The sequence below is a fragment of the Scyliorhinus torazame genome, chromosome 18 (genome assembly GCF_047496885.1).
Source record: "Scyliorhinus torazame isolate Kashiwa2021f chromosome 18, sScyTor2.1, whole genome shotgun sequence".
Classification (NCBI taxonomy): domain Eukaryota; kingdom Metazoa; phylum Chordata; class Chondrichthyes; order Carcharhiniformes; family Scyliorhinidae; genus Scyliorhinus; species Scyliorhinus torazame.
Window position 1 is genome coordinate 28,480,529 of NC_092724.1, and position 15,175 is coordinate 28,495,703.

At 51.4% G+C, this 15,175-nt stretch overlaps 1 protein-coding gene and 1 long non-coding RNA gene across 2 annotated transcripts in view; one reads left to right on the top strand and one right to left on the bottom strand.

The window, feature by feature from the left end:
- LOC140395082 (uncharacterized) overlaps window positions 1–14,601 on the bottom strand; it is a 44,296-nt gene extending 29,695 nt beyond the window's left edge. Inside the window, exon 1 of the long non-coding RNA XR_011936097.1 lies at window positions 14,468–14,601. This is a non-coding gene — a long non-coding RNA (uncharacterized lncRNA). The remainder of the gene's footprint in view (window positions 1–14,467) is intronic.
- amh (anti-Mullerian hormone) overlaps window positions 1–15,175 on the top strand; it is a 57,615-nt gene that overhangs the window by 11,708 nt on the left and 30,732 nt on the right. The gene's annotated exons all lie outside the window — the stretch shown is intronic.

Here is a 15,175-nt window from a genome sequence, read left to right on the forward strand (position 1 = left end):
AGGTTTTCTCAGTATTGAATCAGTCGCAGGCAGACACTGTTTAAGTTGATTAAAGCCATGGTTTACTTCTACTCTTGTCTCGAGTGAATTGATGGTCGCATCAAACAGGCAGGTGGAGAGGGAGAATGGGACGGTCTGGAAGGCCGTCCTGCTGGCCGTGCGGTCTAAATATTTCCCGGTCTCCCGCTGGCAGAAGGTCCTCCCCAACGCGCTCCACTCCATCTGATCGTTCCTCTGCACCGCCACTAATGAGACCCCTCACGAACGTGCTTTCCCCAGGAAGTCCACCTCCGGGGTCTCGCTCCCAACATGGCTGACAGTTCCTGGACCCGTCCTCTTCTGGAAGCATATGCGGAGCCATAAATCAGACCCCTTGGTCAAGAAAGTCCATCTCCTACATGCAAACCCGCAGTACGCTTACGTGGCACACCCCGACGGGCGCCAAGACACAGTCTCCCTCCGGGACCTGGCACCCGCGGGATCCCCACCCACAGCTCCCGACCGGACACCGCTTCCCCCCCCCCCCCCCCCGGTTGCCTCATTCACCCCTGCGTCACTCACCCTCCCTCCAGCAAACCTAACCGCAGCCCCAGCCCCAGTGGCCAGCTGCTGTTGCAGGCCTTTAGGACCTTACACTGCTAAGGTCAGGGTGCTTTAGTGATTGCTTCGCTCCTTCATGAGTGGCCTTAACATGTTTTTCATACGGTTGCTTTTTTTATGCTACTCACCTTTAAATAATTCTGAGCCAAAATGTATAGGTGGAAGCAAAACTCTGAAATTTTTACCTTTAAACTGTATCGTAGGTCGCTAGCGGAGAATTGGTGCAGTGCTCTTTAGTTGAATTGCAAAATTTAAAAGTGAACATTTTACTCAAGTATCACAGAAGACAGAAGTAAATGATAAAAAATAAGCGCTCAGTTCAGGTGCATAGGTCTAGAGGCGACAGGCGGGTATATAACAGTGAAGAAAGAAGAGGATAGGGCAAATCAGGAGCATATAGCGAAGTGTTGACGGTACTTGATTCACAACAAGTGCCACCTCAGATAAAGCGTACCATAACAAAGGCAACTTCCAATCATAATGGAGAAACAATGCGTGGAGAGGGTTGGGCTCACCTGGGAGGCAGTAACTGGCATTTGTTGCCCAAAGACTTTAAGAGATACCTGGCCACTTCCCATGCTCTGCCAGTTAGGGTGAAGTGCATTGTCCTCAATTTCTATGTATCTGGGTAACTACAGCAGTAACTCATTTAAAAAAAAATCTTTTGAGCGTTTGTTTTATTTTCTATAAATAGAAGAATGAAAGATAAATTAATATTTTAGTTGTGCAATAGTAGTAACTACGTTTGTCTTTCTGCCAAGTTTGCCCCTTGCGTATTTTGAATTTCATGTTTTGTTTCTGTTGTTATACTACCAACTGCTCCTTTGATTGATGTGATAGTACTGTTTGTTTGTATAGCCAATTGGTACATTGCAGTAAGTATAGAAGGCCTGCCTGTAAACGTGAGGTCATTCAACATTCTGCTGCCCATATCCTCACCTACGCCAAGTCCCCCTCACCCATCACTCCTGCGCTGGTGATTTACTTTGACTCCTGGTTTATCAACGTCTCTTGCAAAATTGTCATCCTTATTTTCGAATCCCTCACGGCCTCTCTCCCCTTGCCCCATTGCTGTAATCTCCTCCTGACAGATCACTATATCAGCTGTTGTGGGCTTAACACTTTCGAAGACGTTGCCTGGTGCCACTGACCGTGGCAAGAGTGTAATTAGCTGCACCGATGCAACGCTGTGCTGAAGTGCCACAAAGCATCTCCTCATGATACCCACATGACTTTGTGCACAATATAATGTACGTTTTAGCTGCAGGTTGGTTGTCTGTAGCAATGTCTGAATGAGTTTAAACCAACCATGTTAGAATCTTGAAATTTGGAGCTGAAAGTCTCTGTAAATAATGGAGCATTCTGAGAGACGCTCTTCTGGAACTTACAATCTAGTAACTAAAGGCAGGAGCTATTGGAATTCCAATATGCTCAACTGAAGATTGCAGTGCAAAGAGCCCATGTTCATTGACATCAGTTATAGTGGAGATGGTACTGGATATCTGGATGTCCTACTACTCAACAGTACAAAGGCTACTTTCTGATATATTGTACGGGAAATCTGATGAATTTAGAATTTAATACTGTTGCCATAATAACTTCAGTTTGGGAGCATTTTCATTAAAATCTCTAGACGTCACATAATGTAACTGGGATTCTCGCCTTACTGGATCATTACCTAGGATTAGCTGACCACCATTGCTATCACCTGCTCACTACTGCTCGGTATTTCATGCTGTGTTTTCTCATCAGTGTCACTATTTCTGCTCATTAATGCACCTGTGCTGTGGAGAATGTCTCATTTTTGCTTTCTCCTATCTAAATCCATCTTTCTTTCTCTCTCTTTATCTTTCTTTCTATACCTGATTTGTCCCTCCTCACTTTTAACACATTGACAACACCATCCATTCCAGCGCCTCTCCATCGCCGCCCTGCTGGATGGGACTGCACTCACCTGGCTCCAGCCAGCCTCAGCTGTAGAAGCACAGTTTCTCTTCCCACTCCTGCACTGTTGGTGCCCTGCAAGTAAATAGTAGTGGAGTGGCAATCTAACTCCACGGAAGACATGGCCCCATGTTCTCCTGGCCTCCTTACTGTCTCTAATTTGTCAGACTGTTTCTCTGGACATTCAGTGCTATGTGAGCAGAGATTTCCTCCAACTAAATATTGGGAAAACCAAAGCCACTGTTTTCCATCCCCACCATGTCTCTGTTCCTTAACTGCTGCCTTCATTCCTCCCCAACAACTGCTGAGACTGAGCCAGACTGTCCGCAACCTTGCTGCCATATTTGACGTCAATGTGAGTTTCTGACACATATCTGTATCATCACTGAGGCTATCTATTTCCACCTTCATAACATTGGCCAACTTCCTCAACTTACTTCCTGCTCAAATCCTTTGTTGCCTCCAGGCGTGACAATTCCTACACTCATGGTTAGTTTCCTATGTATTACTTTCTTGAGTCTTCTAAAACTCTGCTGCCCATGTCCTAACTTGTACCAAGTCCCTGTTCACCCACTACAACTGTGCTAGTGACCTGCGTTACCTCCTGGTTTTGACTTGATTTTAATATTTTCAACCTTATTTTCGGATCCTTCATAGTCTTGCCCCATCCCTATCCTGGTAACCTCCTCCAGTCCTACAAGACTCTGCACTTCCCCATTTCTGGTTTCCCTATTTTAACTACTCTATCATTGGTGGCCATGCCTTTAGTTGTCAAGATCTTAACTTCCGGAATTCCAGAGAATCCCTACGGTGCAGAAGAAGGCACCGACCTTCCGAAAGAGCATCTACCTTGGCCCAATCCCCCACCCTAGCCTAGTAACCCCACCCAGCCTACACATCTTGGGGCATTATGGGGCAATTTATCATGGCCAATCCGCCTAACCTGAACATCTTTGGAGTTTGGGAGGAAACCGGAGCACCCGGAGCAAATCCATGCAGACATGGGGAGAATGTGCAAACTTCACCCAAGCCGGGAATCAAACCTAGGACCCTGGTTCTGTGAGGCACGTTTCCTTCCTGAAATCTCTCCACCTGGCTTCCCTGCTTCCTCCCTTAACTCCTTTGAGGGGCTCTATAAAACCTATCTCTTTGACCATGTTTTACCTACTCCAATATCTCCTCATGTCTCTCAGCGTCTGGTGAAGCACTTTGGGACAATTTACAACATTAAAAGCACCATATAAATATGATGTGTTGTGTCGCTGGATGATATTGGATTCATCCACTCATTAAGCCTCCTTCTATTTATCAATCATTAAATCCCCTATTGGTAAAGAGAAACACTGGCCTAAATAATATGCTTCAAAATGGGAGCGAAACATGCTCCCGCGAGTGTATTATTGGGCTCAAAGGCACTGTGTCATGCACCCGCTATTATCATACCAGTCTGGGATAATCCGGTTAGCAGGTGGTCTGGAAATCAGAAGGCTGCCTACAGTATGCAAATTGAAGGTAATAGGCTAGATGTACTCATTAAAAAGACAATTCACCACCATAAGACGGAATGGAATCAAAAGCTTTCAGAGTGGGTTTTACGCCAGCCCTGTTTCCTGTTTTCCCATCGGGCAGGCTGTAATGGTGGGTTGTCTGAGAGTGGAGTTAAATCTTGGCTGTTCAGTATTCTTTGTCCGCTGGATGTACTTCGTGGAAGAAGTGGATATATATTCACTTAATTTCATGATTTAAGCACCTGAGACCTCACGCAGAGATGTCCATTTCTGCATTGCGCTGTTAAAGAGGCCAGAGTGGCCCTATGCATACAGGTCGTGACCTCAATCAGGGTCACGGCCTGGTGGTCTGCAACACCAAATATCCCGCCCTACTGCCCTGATTGGGCGGGATACTCTCTGCGACCCAGAGCCCACCCAACAGGTTGATCCAGTTGACATTTTATTTGGTGTCTCGGGGCCGTGAGCTTGGAAGTCTGAATGTCAGACACTTCCGTGTGTGTGGCCTGTGCACACAGCCATTGTGAGTACCATCACTTACTAAGCGACAAGTGCCCTGTGGTCCTCACTGTGCCATTGTTAGCTTACATTTCAGGAAACATAAAGGCAAAAATACTTTGTGCAGAAGTGGGGGGTGGCGGTTGCAGGGAAAGGTAAAACTAACTGGCACACTGCGAGATGCAAATTGCAGCCCAATATGCTTTGCATGTTGGTCTACTGGCTGAAAACAATGTATCATCTTATTTACAATGAACAATGCCACAATAAAATTGTTACAGTATGATTATGATAGATGCCCGTAGCTCTGTATACTTATGTATTTCTGTAATCACAACAGTCCCCTCCTCCATATGGCTACATAGGGAGATATAAAGTAAAGTCGCCATAGTACCAGATGACTGCTCTCCCCTTTGAGGGCTGACTGGTGGTGATTTAACCTGAGGATCGCCACACCTCAGGCAAAATATCTGCTGATGTCTAGATATGTCTAGATATCTGCTGTTGGTTTCACACTGTGTCCTTTAAACACAATGTTTAAAAACCTTGCTTTTAAACATTGCAAATGCGTTGGATTCCTGAAACACTAACAAGAAGGACTTGTAACGAACAGTAGTTTATTCACTAGCCTAGTAGCTACTTCATCCTTGGACTCTGGGGTCGAATTCCCGTGCTCCTGACACATGACCCTTTTTGTAGCCACATCATCACATGACCACTCGGTCTACATCTTCCCCATTTAGTTGAAACAGCCGGTGGCATGAGATGTAACTGTGCGTGGGATTGGAAACAATGTACAGACCATTTTGTAACATGCAAGTTAAACAGGCTATCAATGCATAACTATTTAGATATAGTGAGGCACGGATTAAGCTGTTGCAGCTGGTGTATAGCTCATCGTGTCTCCAGTTCTCCCCTCCCCTTTCTCATTGTAGAAAGATGAGATTCAAAGACGTTACAGACTAGGTGGTAATATAGTTCTGGAAACTTGGGCGGGATTCTCCGACCCCCCGCCGGGTTTTAGGCATGGGCGGGGATCGCGCTGCGCCGGTCAGGGGCCGTTGTCAGTGGTCACCCGGCGATTCTCCGGGCCCCGATGGGCCTCGCGGCCACCCGTTTTCGGCCAGTCCCGCCGGCGTGGATTAGACATGGTCCATACCTTGTCTAATCCACGCGATCGGGGCCCACCGATCTGCGGGCGGGCCTGTGCCGTGGGGGCACTCTTTCCCTCCGCGCCAGATGTATAAGGCTCCGCGATGGCCCGCGCGGAGAAGAAACCCCCTGCACATGCGCAGGAATGAACACGCTGGCGCTTCTGCGCATGCGCCAACTCGTGCCGGCGGGTGGAGGCCCGTCGGCGCAGTACCAACCACTCCAGCGCCGGCCTAGCCCCTGGAAGTGCGGAGGATTCCGCACCTTCCGGGCGGCCCAACGCCGGAGTGGTTCACGCCACTCCTCGGCGCCGGGAGAATGCCGCCCCTTGTGTTTGGTTTTCTCAGATGCCCTGAGTGTGCGGTTATGCTGGTTGGTGGTGCTGTAGTCCTTCTCCGGCTGGTGTCTTCAGTGTCGACGACCTGGAGCGTTCCATCCGTGTGTTTGTCAGGTGCAGGGCTCACTGCGTTGGCCTCTGGTGGGCCCTGTGCCTCAGGCCAGGTGACTGGAGTGCTGCGTTATCTGTTGGTGCTGGTTCTGATACCTGAAGGAGGTGAAGGCGGTTGTGTACATAGTAGGCACCATCTGAGGCTATCACGTAACTGTCCGGTTGTGGGGTGTGATGAACGGTTACTGCCTTATCATCATGTAAGGTGATGTCCCCTTTAAGACCAGGCTTGGAACCCTGGGGACTCCGCCTCTGGCTCCGCCCATCTGGGAGCCATACATAAAGGCCTGCCTCATGGTCTGTATAGCAGTCAGCTCTCGTCCAAATCTGTAGCATAGTTATTAGCCTAATAAAGCCTTCTTTACAGTTTAATCTCTAAGCATCATTATTGAGGGTACCTCAATTTATTAGGCTAAACTAGATTCAGGATGGACGCAGGCCTAAAACCAGAGAAGCTCAATCTGGAAGCACGAACGCTGGAGGCAAAGGAAATTTTTAAATACTGGCTGCGGTGCTTCGAGGCCTACCTGGACTCCGCAGAGACTCCCATCCTGGGGCCATGCAAGCTGCGTCTACTCCACGCCCGGGTGAGTCACAGAAACTCCGCCACGCTCGAAAAGGCGACGAGTTATGAGGAAGCGATTGAGTTGCTCCGCAAGCGGTTTGTCAAACCCGTCAATGAGGTGCACGCCCGGCATCTGCTCTCTACCTGCCGGCAGCGCTCGGGGGAATCGCTCGACGAGTTTGTTGAGAAACTCACCGCGCTGGCCAGGGACTGGGACCATCAGGATGTGACAGGGGAAGTCCATATGAACCTGCACATCAGAGATTCTTTCGTGTCCGGCATCCGCTCGACCTACATCCGGCAGCGACTGCTCGGAAACGGGGCAAAAGACCTCCAGGAGACGCTAACGCTCGCCTCCTCGCTGGAGGTGGCCCGACATAACTTGGGTACGTACCCCGCGGACTCTGCCAGCCCCCCCCGGACTTCCTCAGACTTGCCCGTAGTACAGGCCTGCGCCACGCGGCGACCCGCTCACCATGGGGGCACACCTTGCTACTTCTGTGGGCAGGGCCAGCACCCACGCCCACGCTGCCCAGCCCGCTCCGCGATCTGCAGCGACTGCGGGAAGAAAGGGCACTTTGCGAGGGTCTGCCTGGCCAGACCCAGGGGCCAGAAAAACAAAGAACAGCCGGCCCGAAAATTAGGCTCTCAGGCCCAAGGCCTCGCAATGCTGCTGCGCACCGACCCGACACGTCCTCTTCTGACGTGTCATCAGCCTCGTGCGAATCATGGGAGCGGCCATCTGGTCGGCGGCCATCTTCTCGACCCGACACGTGCGACCAACGGCAGCGGCCATTTTACAACTCCGACTACCCGCGACTGGGTGCGATCACCCTCGATCAAACTCGGCCAAAACACCTGCAGTACTCCATGATGCAGGTCCAGGTCAACGGGCACGACACTGCATGCCTCTTCGACTCCGGGAGCACGGAGAGCTTTATCCACCCTGAAACGGTAAGGCGCTGCTCCCTACGCACCCATCCCACATCCCAAATCATAGCCCTCGCATCTGGGTCCCACTCGGTACAACTCACGGGGTACTGTATTGCGGATCTCTCGATCCAGGGTGCCAAATACACCCGTTTCAAATTTTATATCCTCCCTCACCTCTGTGCCCCCCTGCTGCTCGGACTGGATTTCCAGTGCAGCCACCGAAGCCTGACACTGAAGTTCGGCGGACCCTTGCCCCCCCTCACGGTGTGCTGCCTTGCGACACTGAAAGTCGCACCCCCCTCGCTATTCGCTAACCTCACTCCCGACTGTAAGCCCATCGCCACCAGGAGCTGGCGCTACAGTGCCCAAGATATGGCTTTTATCAAGTCAGAGGTCCAGCGTTTACTGGGAGAGGGGGTCATCGAGGCTAGCAACAGCCCTTGGAGAGCGCAAGTGGTGGTAGTCCGGTCCGGGGAGAAGAAACGGATGGTCGTGGATTATAGCCAGACCATAAACCGATTCACGCAGCTTGATGCGTACCCCCTTCCTCGCATCGCGGAAATGGTAAATCGGATCGCCCAATACCGAGTCTTTTCCACGGTCGACCTCAAATCTGCCTACCACCAGCTCCCCATCCGACCAAAAGACCGCCTCTATACTGCCTTCGAAGCAGCCGGCCGGCTCTTCCACTTCCTCAGGGTCCCCTTTGGTGTCACAAATGGGGTCTCCGTCTTTCAAAGGGCGATGGACCAAATGGTGGACCAGTACGGTTTGCGGGCTACATACCCGTACTTGGACAATGTCACCATCTGCGGCCATGATCAGCAGGACCATGACGCTAACCTCAAAAAGTTCCTCCAGACCGCCCGAGCCCTTAACCTGACCTATAACGAGGGCAAATGCGTTTTCCACACCACCCGGCTGGCCATCCTTGGCTATGTCGTGGAAGACGGGGTCCTAGGTCCCGACCCCGACCGCATGCGCCCCCTTAAGGAACTCCCTCTCCCCCGCAGCCTCAAGGCCCTCAAACGGTGCTTGGGGCTTTTCTCCTATTACGCCCAGTGGGTCCCCAAGTATGCGGACAAAGCCCGCCCACTCCTAAAGACCACCATTCTTCCCCTCTCGGCTGAGGCTCAATCGCCCTTCAACCGCATCAAGGCCGACATCATCAAGGCCGCCATGCACGCGGTGGACGAAACCATCCCTTTCCAGGTAGAGAGCGATGCATCAGACATCGCCCTGGCTGCTACCCTCAATCAAGGAGGCAGACCAGTAGCGTTCTTCTCCCGAACCCTCACCGCCCCCGAGATTCGACACTCTGCAGTCGAAAAGGAGGCACAAGCCATTGTGGAGGCTGTGCGGTGCTGGAGACACTACCTCGCCGGTAGGAGGTTTACCCTCGTCACCGACCAACGGTCGGTCGCCTATATGTTCGATAACACGCAACGGGGCAAAATAAAAAACGATAAAATTTTGAGGTGGAGGATCGAACTCTCCACCTACTCGTACGATATCAAGTATCGTCCAGGGGAGCTCAACGAGCCCCCAGATGCCCTGTCCCGCGGCACATGCGCCAACGCGCAGGAGGACCGCCTGCAAGCCATCCACAATGACCTCTGCCACCCGGGGGTTACCCGGCTCGTCCATTTCATCAAGTCCCGCAACCTACCTTACTCAACCAAGGAGGTCAAGGCCATGGTCAGGGCCTGCCAGGTCTGTGCGGAGTGCAAACCACACTTCTGTCGGCCAGACAAGGTTCGGCTCGTGAAGGCCTCGGGCCCCTTTGAGCGACTGAGCGTGGACTTCAAGGGGCCCCTTCTGTCCACCAACCGTTATGCCTATTTCCTCACCGTGATCGATGAGTTCTCCCGTTTCCCATTCGCCATTCCCTGCACCGACATGACCTCAGCCACGGTGATTAAGGCACTGCACAGCATCTTCACCCTGTTCGGTTTCCCTGCTTATATCCACAGCGACCGGGGTACATCGTTCATGAGCGATGAACTGCGTCAGTATCTGCTCAGCAAAGGCATCGCCTCGAGCAGAACGACCAGCTATAACCCACGGGGAAATGGGCAGGTGGAGAGGGAGAACGTGACCGTGTGGAAGGCTGTCCTTCTGGCCCTGCGGTCGAGAAATCTCCCAACCACCTGCTGGCAGGAGGTCCTACCCGATGCCCTACACTCCATTAGGTCACTCCTCTGCACGGCTACAAATGAGACCCCTCATGAGCGATTGTTTCTCTTCCCCAGGAAGTCTACCTCCGGGGTCTCGCTTCCACCTTGGCTGACGGCTCCGGGACCTGTTCTTCTCCGGAGGCACGTGAGGAGCCATAAAACGGACCCCCTAGTTGAAAAGGTCCGACTGCTCCACGCCAACCCCAGTTACACCTACGTGGAGTACTCCGACGGCAGGCAAGATACGGTTTCCCTCCGGGATCTGGCGCCCGCTGGATCCTCCACCACAGACGCCCCTTCCCGCGCCGCTCCCCTGCAGGACCCGTCGCCCCCTACAACACACCCCCTTCCGGCCCTACCACCCGTTGGTGAGCCCCTACCGTGCACCCCCCCTTGCACCCCCTCTTTACACACCCCGCCGGCGCCGGCTCCGCTACCCCCGGCCCTGCCTAGTTCCTCTGCCCCGACCCGGACCGAAGCTCCGACCGCTGTGCTCCCGGATGTGCCCTCAACCGGGACGTCCGTGCCCGCCGCACCACCGCCCGAACTGAGGAGATCGAGGAGGACAATCCGGCCGCCGAGACGGATGGACCTATGATGGCACTTCACCCCCGCCGGACTCCTTTTTAAACAGGGGGTGAATGTGATGAACGGTTACTGCCTTATCATCATGTAAGGTGATGTCCCCTTTAAGACCAGGCTTGGAACCCTGGGACTCCGCCTCTGGCTCCGCCCATCTGGGAGCCATACATAAAGGCCTGCCTCATGGTCTGTATAGCAGTCAGCTCTCGTCCAAATCTGTAGCATAGTTATTAGCCTAATAAAGCCTTCTTTACAGTTTAATCTCTAAACATCATTATTGAGGGTACCTCATGGGGCATGGCTTCGTACCACTGCCAGCTGGTCATGGCCACGTGTGGGCTGGATCCTGACCATTTGACCAGGTGTTAGAGGGCCTAGTCTGTGGGCATCTCGATCATGGCGCGTTTTGCTTCTCAATCTGCTTCGCATCAGGGCATCGTTCACGCAGGTTTCAAGTTTGGGCAGCAGCAGAGCCTGAGCAGTAAGATTCATGGTCCTGGTGCGTCTGGAAGAAATCTGTTGTGCTGTTGAGGACAGATTTCCCAAGCTTAGGAGCATAGTAATCTGTGTGATCCCGTGCATATTCCTCCAAAAAATGCTTGGTTGAGTGAACCATCCGCTGTGCCAGGCAGATAGACTGTGGCTTTAGGGGGCTGCATATATGATAAACGTCCCATTTGTTTGCAAGATATCTAAATTCAGCAGAGATGAATTGGTGAGCATTGTCTGTCATGAGTCTCTGTGGGATGCCATGTAGCGAAGTGTCTCTTGAGTTTAATGATGACTGTGTTACCCATTATGTTTGGCAGGCAGTCGAGTTCAAACCACTCAGAATACCAGTCGACAAAGACTAACTGTATCAAGGTCTTGTGGCGCAATGGGTAGTGCCCCTGCCTCTGAACTATAAGCTCTGAGTTTGAGTCCTAGGACTTGATGGCCAAGGAAGGTGCGTTCATAGTGCAGCCAAACAGATTGAGTGTCAACTTGCAAAATTCTTCCAACTCACCAATAGCTGGTGGTAAGAGTGGCAGGGACTCCTGGTCAGTCGCACTTGATGTGGAGTGGCGTCCCTCAAGCTGTAAGCCCCAGAATTACGACCTGTTCCAGGGATTACTAGCGAAAGAACCAGATGAAAATCTGTCTTAATGCACCGCTAGGTGTGGGAAGGGAAAGAAGAAGACTAAATATTTTTTACAATTCCATTCAAAAATGTCAGCTGCTGGACTTCCGGTGATGGCGGGCAGGAGACAGCCGCACATTGGAGGGCTCCCGTTCGGGAACGGCATTTTCGGGGTTTAACGCCCGGTCCCAGGGGCAACAGAGGCGGCAAAAGCAGGGAGAAGGCACAGTGAAGGGAAATGTCAAAAACAAGTTAAAAAACGGCCGTGAGAACAGCAGCTGAAAGTCCGTCGGGGAGTGGAAAGGTCACCGCGGGGACGGCAAGAAAAGTGGAGGACGGGGCACCAGGGGGGGCTGCATTGCCCACGGCTGAAGAGATGACTAAGGTGATGGCCGCGGAACTCGAAAGGCAGTTCACAAAGCACATGGAGGCGATGAGGAAGGAGATGGGGGCGGTATTGAAAGTGCTGGTGGAGGAGGCGATTGCCCTGGTGAGGGCGGCGGTATTGAGCGCAGTGGCGGAGGTGAGGAGCAAGGCGAGGCGCTGAAGGAAGTGGAAGAGACATTATTGCAGCACAGTGATTGTGGTAATACCAGGTATTGCAGTACCTGAGAGGTGGATGACCATTGGCTAGACCTAGGAGTCTACGATTGGCTAACGTACCTAGCTCCGCCCTGAGAGGCGGGGTATAAGAACCAATGCCATCCCAGCAGCCTTCACTGTCTGTATCGAAGCTGCTGGGTACAGTTCTAGCTGATTAAAGCCGATGAGTTATGACTCACCTTGTCGCGAGAGTAATTGATTGTGCATCAGTGATCAAATTACCTCGATGGGGAAGGAGATGCGGAAGGCGATAGAGACCAACAAGGATCTGCGAGCCAAAATGGACGACTTGGAAAACAGATCGGGGCGACAGAATCTGAGGATTGTGGGTCTTCCCGAAGGAGTGGACGGCCCGAGGCCGACTGAATATTTTGCCACGATGTTGACAAAGCTATTGGGGCAGGGGGATGATCCCTCCCGATATGAACTGGATCGGGCTCATCAGTCGTGGAAGCCTGTACCAAAGGAGAATGAGCCGCCAAGAGTAGTGACTTTACGTTTTCATAGGTACAGTGTGAAGGAGAAGTTCCTGTGCTGGGCAAAGTAGAAGCGGGTGGTGCAGTGGGCTGGAGCTGGTATACGCACATATCAGGTCTTAACGGTGGAGCTGGCGGGGAGGTGGGCTGCCTTCAACCGGGTGAAGAAGGCACTGTACATCAGTAAGGTGCAGTGTGGCATAGTATACCCAGCTAAGTTGAGGGTGACCTACAAATCCAAGGACTTTTATTTCGGGACGGCGGAAGCAGCGGAGGAGTTTGTGAAGGCAGAAGGACTGTGGCTGAATTGAGAAGTGGTCATGCACCAATGTAGCCTCATGTAACTATTTTTTTCACTGCAGCTGGTGCATGTGCTAAATGAGCTAACGTTGTATATATTTGGACAAGGGAAGAGATGGGACTTTCACTTGCAATGATGGTTCTTTGGGGCTTGGGTGTGTATCCGGGGTTTGAAAATGAAAAGCCCCTAGTCGCCACATTCCGGTGTCTGTTCGGGGAGGCTGGTACGGGAATTGAACCGTGCTGCAGGCCTGCCTTGGTCTGCTTTAAAAGCCAACTTTTTAGCCCTGTGCTAAAACAGCCCCTAGCTGGTTTGTGTGCTAAAGGGGATTTCTTCGTTTTCCTGGGACCGGGCAAGGGGGAAAGAGACCCGGGCGGGGGCCTCCACGCTGGCCGGTTTAAGCCGGCCAGTGAATGGGAGTGAGGTGGGGGGAGGGGCTGCGGCCATTGGAGACTAGCAGAACAGGTTCCGATGAGTCTAGCCGAGACAAAAGTTGGGGGAAGGAACAGAGGTTGGGGGGAGGAGTTTTGTAAGAGGAAGTGGGGGGGAGGAGTCGGGGGGGGGGGGGGGGTTTACAATTCATGGGTGTCATTTACGGTACTCTTTCGGGGATTGGATGGCATTGAATTCTTAGGGGGTGGGGGGCGGGGGGGGGGGGGGGGCCCTCTATAGGTCAACGGTGACCATAGGCGATTTCTGATTCCTTTTTCTTTTTGTTTTCCCCTTTATTTTTCCTACCATGGGAGGGTTTGTTTTATTTGACGCTTATATTGTCAGGTGGGTCATTGTTTAGGGTGGTGGGAGGATGGGGTCGTTGTTGTTGATAAGGGAATTGTCTTTGTATTTGTTACCATTTACTGCTTGTTGGTGGGGTGTAAATTTTGAAAAAATGTGAAAATGGAGAATAAAAATATTTTACAACAAAAAAAAAATGTCAGCTGCTGTGAATGAATGACCATGGAAAGTCCAGGAACTCATGGAAGTCAAGTGGTTCTTTTGCTTCATGTGCGTTGAGTGCACTCTGTGGTGCACATCTGGAAACATCCCTTTCCATGTCAGTGTACATGGAGAGTGCAGTGAGTCCTTGGCCCTGTATCTAGTTGCTTCCAACTTAGGGTGCCCTGGTGAAGTTCGGTGCAGCAGCTCTGAAAAGAGGTATGAATGATGAATCGCTGGCCATGTAGTATCATTCCACCCTGTATGATCAATCATTTCTGATGGTGAAGAATCTGCAGAGGGTGAAGCTTCAGCTATGTGGTCCTGATTCTTGTCGAGGGCGAGACAAAGACCTGCATCATGTTCTTGCATAGTGTGATCCCAATTCAGGATGCCATTGACGATGATTTTGGAGGGTTGGTCTGCAAAGAGTTACCCCATGCACCATTGGAAGACCTCGCTGCCAGTGGAGGTCCCATAGGGCATATGAAGAAAATTATATCTGCCTACCAGAGACATGAATGTAGGTACTTTCGAAGATTCTTCATCTAATGGGATCTGCCAGAACCCACATTTCACATCAAGAATACGGAACACCTTAGCATTTGGCATGTCTGCTATTACCTGTTTTGCTTTCTTCGTAGGGTGATGAGGTCTGAACAGAACCTTGTTCAAGTGCAGTGTGTCAATACATATTCTGATGTGCCATCTTTCTTTTCTGCAGCCTCATCTATAGGATGTGTGACATCCAGTGTTGTCATCCAATGCAGCTCATTAATTGCTTTCTGCTTCATAGCTACTGCGACCCTTCTCAGATCACAGACTGTTGGTGACACCGAAACAGCCAGTCACATGTGGTCATGTGGTATATAACTGGTAGTTAATCAATGATGTCACAATTGAAGAGGTCTTTGTGTACTATCAATTCTGGGGCCTATTGTTGTAAAGCATGAAGTTCTGGGCCAAGTTGTATGATCCTGTACGACCACCAACGTAATGTCTAATAGGGGCCATACAGTCTGGTCAACTATATGAAACCTAGGGCAGCACAGTGGCGCAGTGATTAGTGCTGTTGCCTCATGGCATTGAGGTCCCAGGTTCGATCCCGGCTCTGGGTCACTGTACGTGTGGGGTTTGCACATTCTCCCCGTGTTTGCGTGGGTTTCGGCCCCACAACCCAAAAGATGTGCAGGGTAGGTGAATTGGCCACGCTAAATTGCCCCTTAATTGGCAAAAATGAATTGGGTACTCTCAATTTATAAAGAAGAAAACTGTATGAAACCTAAAACTGCCCCGTATGCATTGGAGAATAGTTACACATTTGGCATGGAT